Source organism: Nelumbo lutea, chromosome 1, assembly GCF_056320005.1.
Source record: "Nelumbo lutea isolate HS-2025 chromosome 1, American lotus-T2T, whole genome shotgun sequence".
Taxonomy (NCBI): Eukaryota; Viridiplantae; Streptophyta; class Magnoliopsida; order Proteales; family Nelumbonaceae; genus Nelumbo; species Nelumbo lutea.
Genome location: NC_142684.1, coordinates 90,494,038 through 90,515,146, shown reverse-complemented (window position 1 = coordinate 90,515,146; position 21,109 = coordinate 90,494,038). Strand labels below are relative to the sequence as shown.

Here is a 21,109-nt window from a genome sequence, read left to right as displayed (position 1 = left end):
ATAAATTTTTTGGAAAAATTAAATTTTAAATTATTTATTTCAGTTTTCATAATACTATTTTTTAACTTGTATTAAAGATGAAAAACAATCCAAAAGTACTCAATGTACAATTTTGTCAAACTAGACACGGATACGCCTCTGCAACAATGTGCATTAGACAGTATCCACTAATACAATGCGATACAACTCAATGCAGAGGCATATTGTACCGATACGCAAGACTTATAAAATATGTATTTAGTTGTAGTGTATCTTATATCCATGATCATGGATACAAATACAATACACTCCATATCAGGAATATCCTATCGATACCTTAATTCTTGGATTCTCTAACAAATTAACCATGAAATAAAGGCATTGACGGTGGACATTTGATGTATAGTAATATCAAATCAGAAGTCAGTATGAATTTCATGTATATACGTATAATAGAAAGAAAGATGAAAAAGGACGCAATGAAAACATGTCCATAGGCCAGATCAAGCTTCGAGCTAGGCAATCTTATTATTAGATAGAAATAATTCCATTGTATTGGCCACCTTTTGGGGAAGACTTCATACACCCCAGATTATGGTCAACTTGGAGATTCCCCATGACCATTTAGGAACCATGAAATGTTTTATATGGAGATATGCTAGTATTTTTTTTATTAGTAAGCAATGTTGTACGCAATTTGCCACATATACATGAGAAATTATTGGCTGAGGAATTGTTTCCGACCAAATGCAATTTAGACTTTTTTAAGGTTAGAGTTTATAAATTTAAGAGTTTAGGGTTTAGGTCTCCCTCACTCAAAGACGTCGTGCGTCCTCCCACACGGAGGCGCCTCTGCCTCATGCCATTAGCTCATCTCGTTGGCTCTCATTTCGCCCAAAAAGTGAGCTCCTCTCTCTTGAATCTCAGCCTCTTACTCAAACTCTCGACATGTGCTCTTGAAACCCGCGGAGCTTATCGAATTTGAGTTCCCTTTTTCGACACCAATGATTGTTCCAAAAGATACACCAGAGGTATGTTTCCCCTCTTTACTCTTAGTTATAATCTCAGTCTTTCACTCCTCTATCTCGACCTACGCTCTCTGAAACTAAGATCGCCCCATCCGCACCTGTATCTACCGGAACAAGGAGTACGCACTTTCTGCGTTTTTCCTATTGCAAAAAAAAAAAAAAAACAAGTTAAAAAAACTGAGAAAAACAGATCTAGAATGTCAGAACTGAGAGTAAAAAGGGAGATGTACCTCCGGTGTATCTTCCAGAATGATCGTCGGAGTCGAAAGAGGGAACTCAACTCGGCAAACTCTGGGCCTCTGGCCGGTTTTAGAGAGCACGAGTCGAGAGTTCGAGGAGACTGAGATTCAAAGAGAGGAGTGAGAGGAATTGTACTCACTTTTTGGGTGAAATGGGAGCTATTGGGCGAGGCAGAAGCATCCGCGTGTGGAAAAACACACGATGTCTTGTGATGCCGTGGAATGTTTTTGGGGCGCAACTTTGTGGAGGGTAGATTCGAACTCCAAGTTTAGGGTGTAGGGTTTAATATTTAGGATTTTTATATAAAATCAAGAGATGGTCAGACGGGAGAGACCTCTTTAACCTCACTTACGGCATTGAAGTGGTAATCCTAGCGGAAATTGAAATACCTACACTGCGATTAGAAGTATATAACGATCAGACAAACGGAGACGAGTTATGCACTAACCTCGACTTACTGGATGAGGTAAGAGACATCGCGCAAATCCGGACAGCGGCCTACCAACAAAAAGTAGCTCGGTACTACAATGCCAGAGTAAAGAAGTAGAGCTTTCGCGTCGGTGACCTGGTTCTCCGTAAGATCATGGTACCCGAACCCGGCACGGACAAACTTGGACCAAATTGGGAAAGGCCCTACAGAGTAAAGAGAGCGGTTGGGAGGGCATATGAGCTCGAAAACTTAGAGGGAAAACAAATACCTCGAGCGTGGAACATCATCAACTTAAGGCGATACTACCTATAGACCACCAAGCGAATTAGACAAAATCGCTACCAGAGCCTAAGGAATTGAATACCGAGCTAACGAAGGAACCTCGGCAGAGGCAAGCAAAGAAAAGTGTCGGCTAAAGGCTCAGGCGAAGCAGAAACAACGAACTAATAGGGACATTGGCATCTTAGAGACTAAGTATTAAACATCAAAACAGGCCGTGCGAGTGCAATAACCTGAGCAAGAAACAGATCGGGCATATGGTCAGTTCGGGAGAAAGAACAACCAACACTTGACCAAAAGAAAAGTCATTCCATTTCAAAATAAGGGAGTGTACATTTCAAAAAAATAATTTACATTTCATAAGCCCGGAGCTACTTCTTCATTATCAGAAGCCACTTCAATGATACCCGAAGGTCCTGCCTCGCCCTCAGTATCTGGCTCACCATCAGCAGCGTTGGCCATCTCCTAAGTTATGCGCGAAGTGGATATAGCACTGATATCAAGCTTGGGATACGTGTTCCGGATCATCCACTGGCTCAGTTTAAAACCCCTTTTGTACAAGTCCACCATTAGGTCATCAAAGCGCGGCGAGGTGATGTACTCATCGACGGCCTTCTTCTTGGCATCTTCGATGCCTTGAGAAAAGATCTGCGTCATCTCCCTAATATCCTCCTGAAGTTATTCAACTTGATGTTGCAGATCCTGCTTCAGGTCCGCCATGTGCTTCACAACAACCCCCATGGCCTCGACATCTCTCTGAGACCTCACCTACCTGGCCATAGCAGCGCGAGCAGCCGCCTCAGCAGCATGAACAGCCACCTCAGTAGCTCGGGAAGTCGCCTCGACAGCACGGAAAGCCTCTTCAGCAACTCGCGCCTGCCTCGAGCTCCTCTCCACTTGGGCCGCCAAGGCATGGATAGAAGAGTTCACCTACCAAAAGGAAAGAACAAGTGATTAAGAGAACGACAGAAAGAGGGATAGAAGCAAAGAAGCCCAACAAGAAATCTGACTCACCACCATGGCATAAGTGGCAACACGACAGGCGACCTGGTTCAAAGGAAAATCGGTCCATGCCGCGACCTCCTTGGGGAAGGTGGCCTCCCTACTCTTTTGAAGAGCATAGTTCGGCGACAATACGCTCCTGAATTCCCCTTGGGCTCCCGAGCCTGAGGGCCCAGCTCGCGTATAAGCGGACCCAGAGTAAGCGGGAGCATCAGAGTAGGCAGGAGCTCACGGGAGCCCCCGTGTAAGTAATCTCAACATAAGAGGCCCCTGCCGCTTCTTGCATTGGAGGAGCCACCTCGGGCTCCCTGGGCGGATCCTCTGATAGGTAGTCTGGTACCTCGGGCTCTGCATCTTGAGGCAGCTCGACACGAGTTCGCTTGGTGACTCGCTTCCTCCTCTTCATGCCTTGAAACAGGTGCCCATCACGAGTCCTTTCTGAGTCCACCACACTTGAAAAAAAAAAAAAGAAATCGGCATCAGAAAAAACAAAAGAACAAAGCAAAACAAGAAACTTATGAGCAAGGAACCTACCCGAACTCAGGCTGGGTGCAATGAGCTTGGCCTCCGTCAGATACTGATGGAATTTTAGCCCAAGCTGTGCCCATTGCCTGAGGCCCTTCACCGTCTCTTTATCAAGCGTAACATCGGAGTCAGAGGCGGCCATTCCCCACCTGGTCTGAAATGGCCACCTCAGTACACTTCGCACCCCGAAGTAGTCCCGCTTCCATGTCGAGACCTTGTTGGGAAGTTCATGTAAAAGCTTAAAGCCCGGGCGAGGAGACAGGTAATACGCCCGCCTATGCCCGGAAAGCGGACCCGCTTGCTTCTTAAGCATCAAAATGGAAGAGAAGATCTCCAAGTCTAAAGAAAAGCCCTGTTCGCAAAATAGGGAGATTGTCCCCACCAAGTTACGAATGGAGTTCGGGTGAAGCTGGCCGACAGTAACGCTGAAGTAGTTCATGACCTCGACAAGGAGAGGGTGAAAAGGTAGGCGCAACCCCGCAGCGAGTTGCTCCCGGAATATCACGATCTCATCAGGATCGTGCTCCTAAGAGAAACTGCCCGAAGGTATGAAGTGGGCATACTCCTCAGGCAAGTTGTAATAGGTAATAAGGGATTAGAGCCCCTCAGGCGTCATGGTCAAGGGACCAAACCTGTCTAACGTTTGACCTCGACAAGAGGTGGACGGCAAAGTACCCGAGGTGACTCGGCCTACGGGTTCGAGCTCTTCCTCGAGCTCTACCTCCGGTTCGCTAGGACCACCAGGGGATGCAACTTGGTTCGTAGAACCTACATCTGACCCACTTGAAGAACCGTCTGAGCTATCCGAGCTAGACATCGAAGAGAAAAGATGGATTCCAGAAAAGTACTTACTCGGAACAAGGCTTGAACAGACCACGGGAACTAGAACACGAGCTAAAATCCTGAGAGCGAACTAAAAGCTTGGGCGCGAGCTCAAGAAGCAAAGCGCAGAAGTGAGAAAGCGACTGGGGTTCCCCACTATTTATACCCACAGTGATTGAGAACCAACAGCGCAGATCAAAGCCAATTTGACGGCTCGCAGTCGCGCTGACCACACATCCTCTGAGACTGAGACGTGATTGACGCACGTCTTTCTGAAACTGACAGAACACCGGCGCACGTCTTTCTGAAATTGATAGAACACTAGTGCACGTCTCCTCGCATTAAAAGCGGCAACAACGCATTTTTTCAAATTTGAAAAGACTCGCTGTCATGTCTCCCAGTGGTGCGCTTTTTGAAATTTGAAATAAGCGCACGTCGTCATGTTTGTCAGCATTTTTAGACAAATTGTCGCGATTCCCGTCTCTTTGGCGCTTGAGAAACCCAAAAAAATCCTGACGAATGCGCACTTCGCGCTATCAGTCAAACAATTTGAAGTACGGGACAAATCCACCCACCACTTCGCGAACTCCCCGCTCTAGGGCAAGTCCCTTAGCACGAGGAGTGGGGGGCAATTGATGAAGAAAGATTTGGCCCGACCTCGTAATCACTCAACACGTGGCAAAAGCAATAGCTCGGCACAACAGCACACTCGAGGTGCAAACTTTGAAAGGGGGAACCAGCAGTCCAAACTCCCTATGAGGAGCCTGAACTCCCTACAAGGAGCCCGAGCTCTCCCTTAGGCCCTGAACCTTACGAACACAAAGGGCAATAACCCGAACTGGCCTGCCGCATGGCAGTTCGAGGCACACCTCTATCCGAACTCAAGACTTCCACTCGCTCACCACTCTAGCACTTCACCTACAGGATGTCGAACTGAACAACTGTACCATGCCTGAAACCGAGGAAGCCCGTATCCAAGGGCAGTGCACCTGACTGACTTGGGATCTGACGCTGCACTTCAAACGGCCACTTGCCACCACCACCTGCCACTGCCATCTCCAGTTACAGAGACGACTCTGACAAGGAGTAGTGGCGGTTTTGTCCCAACAGAAGGGATGACACCCGAACTGGAAGAAGCACAAAAGTAATCATACCCGACCTAACGGAAGCCTCAGAGTGAGTGCGTGAAGTGGTTATAAAAGGCTCCCTACCCCCCAACAACAAGGTATGTGAACTTTGCGCCATCTGGTTTTATCTTGCCTTCAAGAGAATACTAACTTGAGCTTTGGAGCAATCTCACTGGGTTCCTCCCTGAAGATTCCTCGTCTTCTCCATTTCAGGTTCCCTGTTGCTCTAGTCGGAGGCAAGGTCATTGATAGCTAAGACCATCTGGATTGCGCACCATCAGAAGGCTTAAGCAGGCTAACTGCTAAGGCTACTGAGGTAGGGTATGTTGAAGGTTTCAAGGTCAATAACCATGGTACAAAAATCTCTATTATGTGATTTGTTGATGATACACTTTTCTTTTGTAATGCCTCTTTAGACTAGGTAATCAATACCGGGGCTTGTTCATTTGCTCTGGCGTTTGACTTCTAAAACTGCAATAATTACATTAAGAGGTATATTTCTATTGTTGAGCTTCCTCTGAACTATGAATACAAAGAATGTTGTTCTGAATTCTGAATTTTGAGTTCTGAAAATTTTCAAATATCCATTTTAACCCCATATATGAAAATTGTTGTTTATGTTTTAAGGGTATCATTGGAAAACAAAAAGTTATAAGATTCCCCTTTAAGAGATAAGAGATAAGAGGAAACAAACATCTGATTTTTCTCTTAAAGTTGTAATATTCCTCTTAAGAGATAAGAGTTAAGAGGAAACGGACAATCCTTGAAGCTTCTGTTGTGTTAGTTTGAGGTGGTGTTTGGCTTAAAAGTAAATATGGCTAAGAATGAGTTAATGGTAGTAGGGGAAGTCAATAATGTAGTTGATTTGGCAAGCCTTTTAGGCTGCAAAATGGGTCACCTCCCCTCTAAGTACTTGGGACTGCCCCTCGGGGCCAAGTGCTTTTCAAAAGCCATGTGGATTCTAGTTATAGAGAAAGTTGATTCGAAACTAGCCTCTTGGAAGGTCATGTATCTATCTGAGGGTGGAAATGTAACACTAATTAAAAGTGTACTAGCTAGTCTTCCAACTTATTACATGTTTGTTCTTTTCATTCCTACTAAAGTAGTTGACTAGATAGAAAGGAGAATGGGAAACTTTCTATGGAGTGGTTGGAAGGCGAAGGACTCATCCAAGTATCACTTTTTAAACTGGGATTAGGTCTAGAAACCTGTGTCGCTTAGAGGTTTGGGGTTAAGAAAGGTCAATTTGTTCAACAAAGCTCTTTTGGTTGGTGGCTCTAGAGGTTTCCTTTGCAAACAAATAATTTGTGGAGGAAAATCAGAGCTAAGTAAGTTTGGTTTGAGTAGAAATGAATGGGATACATATCTGCCTCTATCTACATATGGTTGTAGTTTGTTGAAAAGCATATCTAATGCTTTAAGTAATTTTAATGGGGAGCTGTTGTTCAAAGTAGGGGATGGATGGAAGGTGAGGTTTGGGTTGGGCTCTTGATGTGGTGATTTCACTTTAAAAGATAGATTCCCCTCTTTGTATAGCATAACAAACAACAATTAAGTTGGCTTGGGTGGTAGATTGCTATGAAGTGAATGGTGGTTCAATTTGCTGGAGGCCTTCGTTTAGAAGGGATTTCAATGATTGAAAGATTAATCAAATCTCTGATTTGTTAGCTCTACTGCAAGTTCAATTTAACCTCTGGAGGTGCAGAATTAGGATTCAAGACTTTGGAAGTGGACCCCCACAGGGGTCTTCTCAGTTAAGTCCTTTTACAAAGGCCTGGTTGGTGCCTCAAGGAACCATTTTCCTAGCAAGGCTATCTGGGTTTCAATGCCTCTCTCTAAGGTGAAATTCTTTACATGGGTGGTAGTGCTAGAGAAATGTTTAACTGAGGACATGCTATTGAGGAAGGGGCATCCTATCTAGGATGGATTGTGTGTGTTCTATAGTAGGGAGGATGAATCAATAAGCCACTTGTTCCTTTATTGTAGCTTCATCTCAATTGTGTGGTGCCACTTTTCAAGAGCTTCGAACTTGCATTGGTGTTTTCCTTCCTCAGTCAAGGACCTTTTGCTAGAATGGGGTATTCAAAGCTTGTCAAGGAAAGGAAGAGCATATTGGTCAGTAGTTCCTTTAGTTGTCTTGTGGGCCATTTAGACAAAAAGGAACTTGAGGATTTTTGAGAAAAAAGCTTCACAAGATTCTATGATGATCAATGGGATGTTAAGGAGTTGGTTGTCTATTGTGAGCGTCAGAAAAATGACTCGCTTATGGAAATGGAGGTGATCGGACCTCCGAGAATGGTTTTGAAAGACATTTTCATTTTAATAGTGACTCCAAAACCCAAGGCACTGACTAAATAGTCTAGGTAAGACTCGAATGGAAGAGGGAAGGGGTTAAACAAAAAAAGATAACTAAATAAAGCAAATCACATGAATAAAACCAACACGAAAGTCAATTCTACCTATTTTCATTTTTATGATTTCATTTTATTATTTAGTTTTGTTATTCTATTTTTTTAACCATTTTGTTTTATATTTTTTTATTTTTTATTATTATCTTATTTTTAATTCTTTTCTCTTATTTTTTATTTTTATTGGATCTTATCAATTATTTAATTTTTCTTATTTTCTTATGGGATATTATTTCTATATTTATTTTATACAACAAGCAGATGAAGAGCAAAACCACAATATGATCACTACATAGGAAGAAAAACTGTAACAGGACTGGGTAGGAGTCCAAAGCTTAAGAGAGCTAGTTCAATGGAACTTCATCACCGGCTTTGCCCGCTTTCCCTCTCCTCAGATCCTGAGCATCGCAGGAGTGTAATAAAAATAGTTTAACAAAACTAAAGAGAAAGAAATTACTGAAGTTGGAGCTTACCTGATTCGGGGTTTTGGCCTGAAACCTAATGATGATACGGGATACTAGAGCTGATTTGATATGGGGCTGTCTCCTTTGAATGACAAATGGCTATCAGAGCTGCAGTTAGGAGATCGATGAGAAGCAACGCTATATTGAATGGGAGATCGTGTTTGGAACCGAGAGGGAACGTTTGAACTACCATGACTGTAAATCTATTCAACTAGTAAGGAAAATGGAACAGGGGACTAGGAGTCTGCCGCTCCTAACATCCTTCATGGCAATGGAGAGATCTAGCTGCTAGTTTCCACGTTCATGTTTTGGAGATAGGTACCAATGCATATGCACACTACTGCTGATTTGTTCGGCTGATGGTAGAGATAAGAAAATAGGGTATACGGTCGGATTCTGATGATGAGAAGTTGGAGGTCGAGGGGTCGGCGATGAAAATGGAGGGGGAGTAAGAAAAGGGAATTAAGTGGTCACTAGTTGGGTTTAAGCTTGGCGCTGCAACCAGTTGCAAAGGTAGGAGAAATTCCTAGGTGCAGTCAGGAACGGTGCTGAGTAAAAGATTAATATAGAGAAAAGAAAGATGGTGTGTGTAGAAGAGAGAGACAAGTAGAAAATGAGAGAGAATAATTGATATAGAAGAGAGAAATAGTGCAAAGAAAATAGATTGCTGTTGCCGAGAGTAGTAGTGACGATTGGAAAAGGAAAATAAAATAAAAGAGAGAAGGAGAAAAGAAGAAGAGGAAGAAAAAGAAAATGTGCAAGAAGGGAAATTAAGAGAGGGAAAGAAAGATCAGGGAAGGGGAAGTCACAACTCGTTCATCGCCTTTGATTCGATTCAATTGCAGGGAAGATGAAGGTGAATAGTGTCTTTGGGGATTTGAAAAGTAGAAGAAAAAGAAAGAACTAAAGGAAGAAGAGAGAGAAAGAAAGAGCGTGATATAGGGGAAATATGACCGGAGGTGGGGAAAAGGAGATTGTCGCTACCTCTAGTTTTGGTTCGAAGAAGGAGAAGATGAATAGTAGCCGTGAATAGTGAACTTTGAGATTAAGGCAAATCCGATCTTCGATTAAATTTAGGGTAAATTTCTTAAAGTACCCTTATGGTTTAAGCTAATTGACTAATTATACCCTTTAATATTCCATCAGAACTCATTCGCACGTTATATATATTTTTTAAAATCCAATTTTACCCTCCACCTCCTCCCCCTCTTTCTCTCTCCCCTTCTTTTTCCTGATGGATTCAGTCCTCTCCCTCCCTCTTTCTTTATTGTTCACCGCTCTAGTTAGACCGCCATCGACAGCTTCTTTCCTCTCGCTGTCAGAAACCCTGTTGCAGGCAGTGGTATTCATAAGCTCATAACACTTTTAGTGTTTAGCTACAAAAAGTAAGTCGTGTGAAGCTGCTAAGCCCAGTTATCTTCCATGACGACCGCTTCATCCAAAACCCAACTCCTCTCCTTCTAGGGCTAACAATGGCACTCTTGGTTTGATGAGCATCTATAGCATCAAAGAGGAAAAGGCCGCGATTGATAAAGTTTGAAGAAGAATCCAATCGGAGTCATCCGATTTTTTCTAAATGCAAACAAGGGTTTTGCAGAGGGGGATCTTCATTAACTTCTAATCGAACCCCATAAAGGATCTCGTTTTTGGAGTTCTTTTGTTCAGATTTGAGGATTCGGAAGTCACAAATTTTAAATTCATTTTTAGTGGACTGCTCTCGCTCTTTCGATCGATGGTATTATCCATAGTAGTGGGAGTTCTATTCCTGTAGTGAGTTGATCACATTCAAATGGTAGTGACAATGTGAACACTGTTTTTATTGGAACAAAAGAGAGATCTATGAAGTTAATGGAGTGCTTGATCATGGCTTAAAGTCACCTCATTCTTGCCATCTTCTCCTCATCCTCTAAAGAAAGAAAAACCCCCATGAAAAGCATGAATCACTTGACTGTAGAAACCAAAGATTCTTTCTAGAGTTTACTTGAGCTCATGGCTAACAATTGTGTTGAAGGCTTCAAGCGTTCATTGGAGAGTGATGCCTCTTTTATCAATGAGATTGGTCTTTGGTATGTTCGCCAGAAGGGCTCGAAGTAGATAGTCCTTAAGCACAAAACTCCTTTGATGGTTGTTGTAACTTATGGTAGTATTGATGTCTTCAAGCTAATCCTTGCTCTGTCCGAGGCTGATATAAATCATTACTGTGGCCCGAATAAGAGCACTATTCTCCACCATGCTGCCTCCGGTGGATCTGTAAACGTTGTAGATGTTGTGAAGCTGCTTTTGTTGGTTTTTCTATTCGAGAGCAATGGTTTTGATGGTTTTTCTATTGGAAAGCTCGGTTTGCGGGTTTCCACAACCACATCGAATTCAAATTCACCCCCTTTGTCATCATCCCCGGAGAATGGATCTCCGTCGTTTGCCTTAGACTCGACTTCATCTCCCATGATCCAGTTTCTAAAGTCTTTAAGGGATGTTATTCTTTCCCCTTTACCTTGTTTTATTTTGAAAATTTGAAAAAGAATAAAGGGTAAAAGCATCTTTTTAATGTTGTCAGAAATAGTGAGGATAGTGTTAGTCAATTTTTAAACAGTAAGGGTACACTTAGTCAATTAGCTAAACCATAAGGGTAGTTTAAGAAATTTATCCTTAAATTTATAATGAGCTACGAGGGCATTTTTGTAAATTTCATGTTATTTTAGGATAATTTTGTAATTTCTGAAAACTTGGATAAAACTGGGTTCATGGGGTTAAACTAGGTTTCTCTGATGGATGGTTGGGATTTTGGGGTCAGAGATTAGAGGGCTGAGATGGGTCTGGGCATAGAGTGGGGTTTTGTATGTGTGGGCCAATGAGATTGGCCAAAATGGAATCTTTTATGATAAAAAGGCAAATAGGGGTATTTTCATTTGAAATTTGGAAGGGTGGGGTTTTTGGATGTTCTGAGTTGAATGGTTGGGTCAAATTGGCCCAACTAGGCCCAGATTGGGTAGATTTTGAAGGGTATTGGTGCAGTCAACCGGTAGACCCTAATTTAACGTATCTAGGGTCTACCGGTAATGTTTGATTGGTTCAGGAGGTCAAGATTGTAGGAATTTGGGTCAACAAGTGGATCTAAAACGAAATCTTGGTTTGATGGAAGGGTAAATGGGAGAATTTTGGGTTAAAACTTTTATGGGCAGGTGTTTTGTTATGTACGGGGTCTAATGGTTTGGTTTGATTGGTTCGGATGTGTTAAGATCGAAATAATCTAGGTTATGGGTGTTTTAGGATAATGAGATGACTCGAAATGGAATCTTTGCTTGATGAGAGGGTAAATGGAAGAATCTTGATCTGAAATTTGTGGGTAGGTATTTTGGGTTGTTTGTGGTTTAATGGTGGTGTTTGATATGAGAATTAGGGTGCAGATGGGTGTTGATTGGGGCCATTAGATTGGTATTGGACAAATTTAATGGTGGATTTGAGGGTTTTTGAGCTGAAACTTGGGTTCTTTAGGATTTTTAGTGTTTTAAAGTGATCGGAATGTTCTAATTGGGTGTTCATGATAAATTAAGGGTTCAGGTGGCAAAATGAGTAAAAATTAGGTGCTGACATCTATCTATACATCATGTTTTTAGAAATGATACATTGTCTTCTCCTGTTTTGAATATAAACTTTTTTGGGGGGCGTAAAGTTCTTGTAAGTACACTCTCATCTACAACCTCTTATAATCAATGAAATTTTACTTTACCTGTTAAAAAAATGATCCTTATAGGTACATCATATGCCAAGAAATGAATTGTGAGCCACACAACTCTTTGCATGCATCCCACTTTATGACCTAATTCCCATGAAGGTTGTCGTTTCTCCTTTCTTGTGTGAAAACCTACTTTTTCACACGTTAGTAGTACCCACAGAGAAAAGATTAATTGAAATTGATGGTTGTTTAACTAGTTGTGGGACTAATCGATTTGCTCTATAATAGCCATAAAGTGCAAATGATCCAAAATCACTTGGATCTCTCACATGTATTTATAACTAGTGTGGAGAAAAACGATTGGTTAACAGCTATCAAATTCGACTAATATGCTCTAGGAACTAAGGGAGTATTGGATCATGCATTTCAAATACCATAGTATAATTTCTCAAGATTTGATGCTTAACTCCTCTTCTTACATTAGGAATGGGACACACACTCTACTTATTTGGTAAGACAAATATTGCTTGGCATCCATTGAACTCCCTAACATGCATTTCCATTAACTTATATTTTGATATCCATGTTTGAAGAGAAAATAAATCAAGATTGATTAAATTAGCCATGTTTCTCCTAAGAGTTCCCCCATGTCAATAAAAAAGAAATGGAGTTCAAATTGATCCCACCTGGTTAGTACAGCCACACATCCCCTTGTCTTTCATGGCAAGATGTTCTCGATGTGAGTGACTTGTTATGGCTCTTTATTGGGACCTGATCTGCGCTAAAAGAAACACCCCAGCAGAAAGGTTATTGTCAACAGATGACGTGTAATAGGCTATGTGGATGATTGACTATTTTGTATATGTTTGTCATCGATGCTGTAAATACAGCAATGGTGCTGCTGATGTATGGGTTGGAAGTATCATTTTCTGAGAAAATGGTATCTTTTTTGTTTGGAATCGTTGCTATCAGGTAGGACGTTTTCTAGAGCAATATCAATTTTTTCTATTTGGTACCAATGCTACAAAAAATCTAGTGCCACATCACTGCCACCTCACATCCCTGTTGGCAGCAACAAGCTGCAACTCCAGGAAATACCAAATTCGGTGTTGCTCCAAGCCATGCCTTTACGATTTTCAAGGCATGACTTAGAGCACTGTTTTTTATATAAAATAGTTCCAAACAAATGCCCATTTCCTAAAACACCGTTTTTTCTGATGTAACGCTATTTTCTGGAGCAACGACAACTATGACAAATAAACGCTTTATTAATTGAGCCACATGGACACCAAGAGCCAACAATCAATAGCCATGGTAGTCAAAATCATGTACTCGTGAGGCTTTTCTTCTTTATAATTACTCATATTATCATCATCATCAACATCATTATTTGAAGGGACAAAGAGAGGAGATAATGAGAATTTGTTTTGTTTTTTTGGTCCATCGTGTGAAAGTGGGTTACAAGAAGTTGAAATTGGCCTAACTTGTGGGCAAAGTCATAATATACACCATCAGTGTGAAAGCGGGTTATAGAATAGCAAATTTTCATTTTTCCATTTGACACACCATCTTACAAAGGTATTAAAAAGTTGGAATAAGTTGGGATATATACATGTATGTATGTACAAAAGAGAATGTGGGTAGATCGTTGTTAGGTTTTAGTACAGTAAATGGACAATTGTGATCAAATAATATATGATTTTGAATAAATTGATCCTAAAAAAATAGGTCAAATGGTACCAATTCTATAACTATCCTAGTTGGAGAATCAATTCTTAAAAGAGATGATTAGTTAGCATGTTGTACAATTATTTTTGTCCTGTCAAATAGAAGTCACAAGGACTATTTGGATAGGATTGGATCCAATCCAAATCGAATGAAATATAAAAAATTATATATAAAAAACAGAACATATAAAAATTATAAAAAATATATTTAAATAAAAAAATTAAAAATTACAAAAATATACCCTTTTGGCATTGACAAAGTACTTTTATAAAGTGCTTTCATAAAAGTGATTTTGTAAAATTACTTTCATAAGTGTTTTCGTAAAAGTGCTTTCATAAAGGTATTTTTATAAAAATACTTTTCATAGAAGTGCTTTTATAAAAGCACTTTCAAATAAGTGCTTTTGTAAAAGTACTTGAGTACTTTCGCAGAAGTGGTTTTATAAAAATGCTTTCGTAAAAGTACTTTTATGAAGTACTTTTGTAAAAGTGCTTTTACAAAAGTACTTGCATAAAAGTACTTCCATAAAAGTGCTTTTCATAAAATGCTTTTATAGTACTTTCATAAAAGTACTTCCATAAAAGTGCTTTTCGTAAAAATTCTTTTATATAAGTACTTTCATAAAAGTGCTTTCGTAAAAGTACTTTCATGAAAGTGCTTTTATAAAAGTGCTTTCATAAAAGTGATTTTGTAAAATTACTTTCATAAGTGTTTTCGTAAAAGTGCTTTCATAAAGGTATTTTTATAAAAATACTTTTCATAGAAGTGCTTTTATAAAAGCACTTTCAAATAAGTGCTTTTGTAAAAGTACTTGAGTACTTTCGCAGAAGTGGTTTTATAAAAATGCTTTCGTAAAAGTACTTTTATGAAGTACTTTTGTAAAAGTGCTTTTACAAAAGTACTTGCATAAAAGTACTTCCATAAAAGTGCTTTTCATAAAATGCTTTTATAGTACTTTCATAAAAGTACTTCCATAAAAGTGCTTTTCGTAAAAATTCTTTTATATAAGTACTTTCATAAAAGTGCTTTCGTAAAAGTACTTTCATGAAAGTGCTTTTATAAAAGTTCTTGTGTAAAAGTACTTTTATAAAAGTGCTTTTGTGAAAGTGCTTTCGTAAAAGCACTTTTGTGAGTGCTTTTGTAAAATTATTTTTGTAAAAGTGCTTTTGTAAAAGTACTTTTCATAAAATTACTTTTATAAAAGTGCTTTCATAAAAGTACTTTCACAAAAGTGATTTTATGTCAGCTTCAATTTTGATTGGTTTCAAATTGGACAAGAGTTTGTCCTCATGATTGGATTATTGGAAGTTTGGCTTAGGTCCAATTCAGACCAATAAGAATATGAACCAATTTATTTTGGATTGGCCCAATCCAATAATTATATGGATCGTCCAAATCCAATTTGATAAGATTTGGATCAAATTGGATCCACCCAAAACCAACTGATTGATACCCCTAAGCACATAGAGCCACTCAGGATGTATGATGGGCATGGAATGCCTTCTGGGATTTGCGATGAGCATAGAGGGCCATCCAAGACCTACGATGAGCATAAAACATCTCTTGAGACATGCGATGTGTAATGAGCGCCGCCTGAGACTACTTGTAATGGATATAAAATGATATCACTAATCTAAGATGAACCCAATACACTACTAGCACCTTGTGATGGACACAAAATGACAGGCCGTGTTGTAACGAATAGTGGATAGATCTCGAGGCTGGCGACACCCACCTACAGAAGATCGACATTCCTTATGGTCACAATAAGCTATGATGAGACATCTTGAAGGCAATTGAGCAAACATCTGAGCATGCTAGTTAGACCCAAATCTTGTCCTTAACATGTGGCCATAGGAAACCCGTAAGGGGACATAGCCTACATGTGCCATGCGAAAATCCTCAAGAGAAAAGAAATTTTGTCTTTGAAGGATCTCGTTAGACACATAGTGAAATCTCAATGGTGCTCCTTTAATAGTCGACATAAAGATAAAGATCCATTTCCTAATAGGAAATGTCTCCTTTTATATCATTCTCCTTACAAGCCTTGGGGTCCTCTCTATAAAAAGGGGAATAATTCTCCCCCACGTCGGACAACCATATAACCCTATGATCATAGGGTTCCTTCTCTACTCCTCTACCTACAACCATCCAACTCTCCCTTCCTCTCTCTTCACCACCATTCTCATGGACCTTTGGAGGCCTAACTAGGCCATGGTGGTCATGGAGTCCATGGTACTCACACCTGAAACTTCTTGCATTTTTTTGTTCTCAGATCTATTTTGGGATGTGTTTAATGGTGAGAACCCACCATCCAGACACTGACAAACGAATGTCAGTTTGCCTAAACGAACACCCCTCCATGTTTGATGTTGTGTTTTCGCTTTTTGGGTGAATATTTGGCTGAAATTGATTTTTTTTTAATTTTCATAAATGAAATCCGAAATATTTATGTTAGGTTTTTGTGCATTGTCTTGTGGTGATTGCTATAGATAAGTAGGATTTTTTTTTTTGTTGAGGATCATGCAAAAAATACACTGAAATATGTGGTTGGATAATTTTTTCTTGATTTTTTGTATGAATAATTAGTTAAATGTTTGCAAATTTTCTTGATTTTTTAAATGAATATTTGTGATGTTTTTTATATTTTGTTGTGATTAATAATTAGTTAAATGCTTGTTAAATTCTCATTGCATAATGGTGGTGCTTTATTATTATTATTATTATTATTATTATTATTATTATTATTATTATTCATTACTTTTTTAAATATTTGGGCCCATGTCGCACTCAATGTGTGGGCCCACATGGGCTCTCATGTGTTACGAGGTGGTGATGTACCTAGTTTCATTGAAATGTATAATATAATATGTGAAAAACATTGTTTATATGTATGGGTGAAATGAGGGATAAAATTGTCATTTATGCTAAAATAAGCACATGTGGGGAAAGTAGTTCACCATCCCCACCCCAATAAGTGCTTAAAAAACACAATAAGTGATTTGGAAACAAGTGCTTATTTTAACAATCACTTAATCACTAAGCATAGCTTTAATTGGATGCTACAATATATTTTCATAACTATAAAATGAAAGGAAAAAAAATAGTTTTACCCCACTTTCCTAGTTTTACATACCATTCCACAAGCATATAATTAAAAAATAGCAATTTTCTTTTTAAGAAAATTAAATTTCCTGCCACAACATGGAAAACCATCATATTAGGAAGATAGTATTTCATATATATTAATTTCAATACTCAAAATTAATACTATATAATAAGTATTTAATAAAGTAATCTCCTATAAAATTAGCAACTAAGAAGATAATGATTTTTTATGATAAAATTAAAAATAGAGAGTAAGGTTCAAAATATAGATACAGGCTGAAATGCCGGTTAAGGCGTATCGGCCTGGTTCAAAGGAGTCGGTTTAAGGCCCATCTACCCTTGAACTAGGTCAGACCCCAAAATTAACACATACTGTAAGGGCGTATCAGGAGGGTATTGATACCGCTGATGCATTTTGATATTTTAAATCTTGATAGAGAGTAAGTAAAAGAAAAAAAAGAATAAGCATGGAGCTGATGTTTTATTTAATGTAAAAAAAAGAGAAAATAGAAAAAAAAGGAAGATCTCTTCTCTTCTCGAAATCCTTATTCTTCTATTCATAATGGAATTTGGTTCTTGTTCTAGGGCAAATCCATATTGTATGCCTCAAAATTGGGCATACAATATGCCCCTCCCTCTAATAGACGGGCTGGATCTCTAATTCAGGCCAAGCAACAAGTCTGATCATGGGCCAATGCAATTCTCCCTATACACTATACCTGGACTGCGTAGCTGCATCTCACAATTTGCCACCCAAGGGCCCTATTCATAATAAATCAAAATTTTGAAATATCAACTTACTTGGATCAATTACCCAAAAGGATGTTGTCATTTGTTGTATAAATAAATGAGATTTTTTTTTGAAAGCCCTTAGGCACCTTCATTCAACTTTTAAATCTCAGTTACATCCTTGTCCAATACAGAAGAGGTAAACTCATAAGTTGAAGACCAGGTTTGAAGAAGTTGACAAGTAAGAGCAAATTTAGCTAAGTGGTGAACTACATGATTATCTTGAAGTGAAAGTAATTGAGGAACCATCAAGGTGATTGAGGAGATTCCTGCAACTAGATAATAGAATAAAAATATTCCAAGGAGGATGAGAGTTTTCCTCCAACAAGAGATTTATAACAATTTCATTATCACCTTCAGAGATGGTATGAGAGAATCCCATGGAAATAGCAAATTTAATACTTTCCAATAGAGCTATGGCTTCAGAAACAAATGGAAGCGAAGAATTAATAGGAATAGCTCGCGCAAAGATGAGAGAACTTGCGTGGTCGCTCACTACAAATCTCACACTTGACTTCTGAGAGGAATTGGCTCCATCAAAGTTAACTTTTAGATAGCCATTGGGAGGCTTTATCTAGTGTATTGGCTGAATCAATCTGTTCCTTGTAGGATCCATAAAGTTACCATGATGTTTTGATGAGCAAAACTAGTGGCGCATTGGATAATGATATGAGGATTCCATGGGGTGTTATTTAGGGGTGAGCAAAAAAAAATGAAAAATCAGTTAATTGAACCGATTGATTTAGTTTTGATTCGGTGTTTTTAAAAAACCGAAGGTACCAGTTCAGTTCCGGTTAACCAATATAGAAAACCGGCAGTTAATTGAACCAACCAGTATACATATATTTCTATATATTTTATATATATTTATGTATATTATATTATATATATATATATATTATAAATCAATAAATATGCATTATATATATAAATATATATTTATAATATATATTATAAAAAATAAAAAATAAAAAAAAATGATGAACTGAACCAGTTAACCAACTGGTTTTGGTTTGGTTTCGGTTATCGGTTTTCCAAAAATTGGTATTACTGGTTCGGTCCAAGAAAAAACCCCACGATTCGGTTAACTGAACCATGAGCACCCCTACTATTATTGAATACTAGAGCATTTCTTACAATCCAGATATCCCATAGAAGAGATATGACTTTCAGTAAATCAATATCAATGATGAATCTTGATTTGAAAAGCTTTATTTGGTTTGTGAGCCAATCAACCGTGCTCATGTCTATAGTTACAACAGAATGGATAGCAATGTCCGCACCAAACCAAACTTGCTTTGCTAATTAATGGGCATTTGAGAAATAAATGTTCATGTGATTCTTCTTCTTAATCACACTGAGAGCAGGAAGTGTAATTTACCCTTTTATAGAAGCAAAAAGAACCACAAGAATTGGATGTTTTGAAAACCGACTTAAAATTGGAACCGTTCTAGCCATCGGTTTTTGGGTTGATAGTTCGACCATTCAATTCGAATGGATGGACTGGGTTTGAGATAAAATAAAACCGGTTGCCTAAACTCTTCCAATGCTGAATGGCCCGACCGTCCGGGTCAATGGAGGTTTGAAAACACTGATTAGGGTAGCTCGATTTTAACCTGAACTCAAATCACATTGGGTTGGGATAGGGTTAACCTCAACCTAACCTAACCCGTTGAACCGTGCACAGTATTGACCCGGTTCTTATTAATACTAAATGCTAAAACATACTAAATACTAAATGCCAAGTCCCTTTTTTATGGCTGTATCCTGTTTGGATGAAATCGACTTCCAACAGGACAAACTTGTGACCGCACCATTCTAACCGCCTTTTCCATCCTTACATTAAGAATATCTCCCCATGCTTTGCCCTGACTGAAATCGATCTCTGTTTGGATTATTAATGAATTTAGCCCTGCTAGGCTAAACAAAGGAAAAAAGAATCTGGGACAAGCCACTAGTCAAGCTAAGAAAAACCAACAATTACCCATAGCCCGAGGTTATAATTGACCCAAACCGTTGAGGGGTTAACTTTGGCTGTTGGGCCTTTCCTGTTGAAGTATCGAGAGAGTTGGGCAGTTCACGGCAGCTCACCAATTCACCGCCATACTTTTGTTATTACTCAGAAGGTAATTATTAATTTATCCACGAAAACCGTGTCAATTCACGTGAGCAGAGACGAATAAAAGGGGGCCAAATCAGCCCCTACAACAACGTCTCAGCACATCTCCACCGTATATTTAGAACATCTCCCGCTGATAATATCAGAAACGATGATATCATCATCGGAACATGTCCTCAATACACGGCGGAGATGTGGAGACAATCTTGTGGGTAGTTTTCAGTTATAAGACTTCTAGTCGGTGCCGTACCTTCCGTACTAAGTAAGTTGACAAATTTAGAAGAACTGTTGGAAACAGATTCTAAGTCTTTCGAAGATTTATAAATAGCTTGATCGATCGGAGCAATCATTGCTCTGTTATGTTGTTTTTGTCCAATTGTTTGCTGCTTAGTCATTCGTTGTCTGGGTTGCTATTGTTTCTGTGGTTTTGCTAGTTGTGTTCTTGCGGGTTAGACAGTTATGGCGGCGTCGGAATCCAGTCTACTGAAATACTGGCGGGGTTTTTTTGGTGGTACAGGCTTTGACATATTCACCATCATCGAGAGAGCGATCAAGGTTGCAGCTCTGGATCGTCCGGAGGAGTTCGGTATGGAAAGGGAGAGACTGATGGAGAAGATCTTGTCATTGGGAGTCGAAAACAAGAGCAGCGGCTCAAAGTCTGTGGGGTATGACAAAACGGAGATTAAAGTGATAGCAGACGCAGACTGTAAAGAGAAGAAGGTTGATTCTACTTCGAAGGATGCATCAAAAGATGTTGTGAAGGCGAAGGAGACTAAAGATGGTATTAAGACGAAGACGGCCAAGACAGTGGAACCCATGCTAGTGGGTGATGCTCTCAGTGAGAAAATCAATGCCAGTAAGAGGAAGCTTCACGAAGGTTACCGAATTGCTGAGAATGCCAAGAAGAGGCATTGCATAAAGGTTTTGGATCTCCGCAATCTTCCCGAGCAGACTGTGTTTAAAAACAATACATATCCGAGAGCTGCCTGTGGAAAGAATACCATCTGCCGGGCAAGGTGATGAGAAAGTCATTGTACAAAGAAGGATATATATATGCTGTAACAGTTGTTTCAGAAATAATGAAAATATGCATGGTTCCTCCATGGATGTAGGCACAATATGCTGAACCACGTAAATATTGCTTCTTCTTGTTTCCTTCATGTGTTTGAGTGAGAGAGAGACAGCCTTATGCAAAAATTCCAATAAGTAGTGGATACCCCCCAAGAATCCAAATAGCTAGGACCAAAATTGGGTAATGGCCTTTTTTGCTTTGTTCAAGAGGCAAATGCCATATTGGGCTCATGGATGCTTCGGCTAATGGGACCCTGTTCATACCCTACTACGTTAATCCTGTACTTGTGCTGCTAAGGCAGGCCCCATGTATAATG

At 39.4% G+C, this 21,109-nt stretch overlaps 2 long non-coding RNA genes across 2 annotated transcripts; one reads left to right on the top strand and one right to left on the bottom strand.

Annotated features, from left to right (window-relative positions):
* Positions 1-513: 513 nt before the first annotated feature.
* Positions 514-1,441, bottom strand: LOC148876077 (uncharacterized). Its single transcript, XR_016099024.1, has 2 exons — positions 1,238-1,441; positions 514-1,148 (listed from the first exon to the last, which is right to left on the bottom strand). It is a non-coding gene; the product is annotated as an uncharacterized LOC148876077 (long non-coding RNA).
* LOC148876076 (uncharacterized) lies at positions 797-20,835 on the top strand. Its single transcript, XR_016099027.1, has 2 exons — positions 797-1,010; positions 20,239-20,835. It is a non-coding gene; the product is annotated as an uncharacterized LOC148876076 (long non-coding RNA).
* Positions 20,836-21,109: the final 274 nt, after the last annotated feature.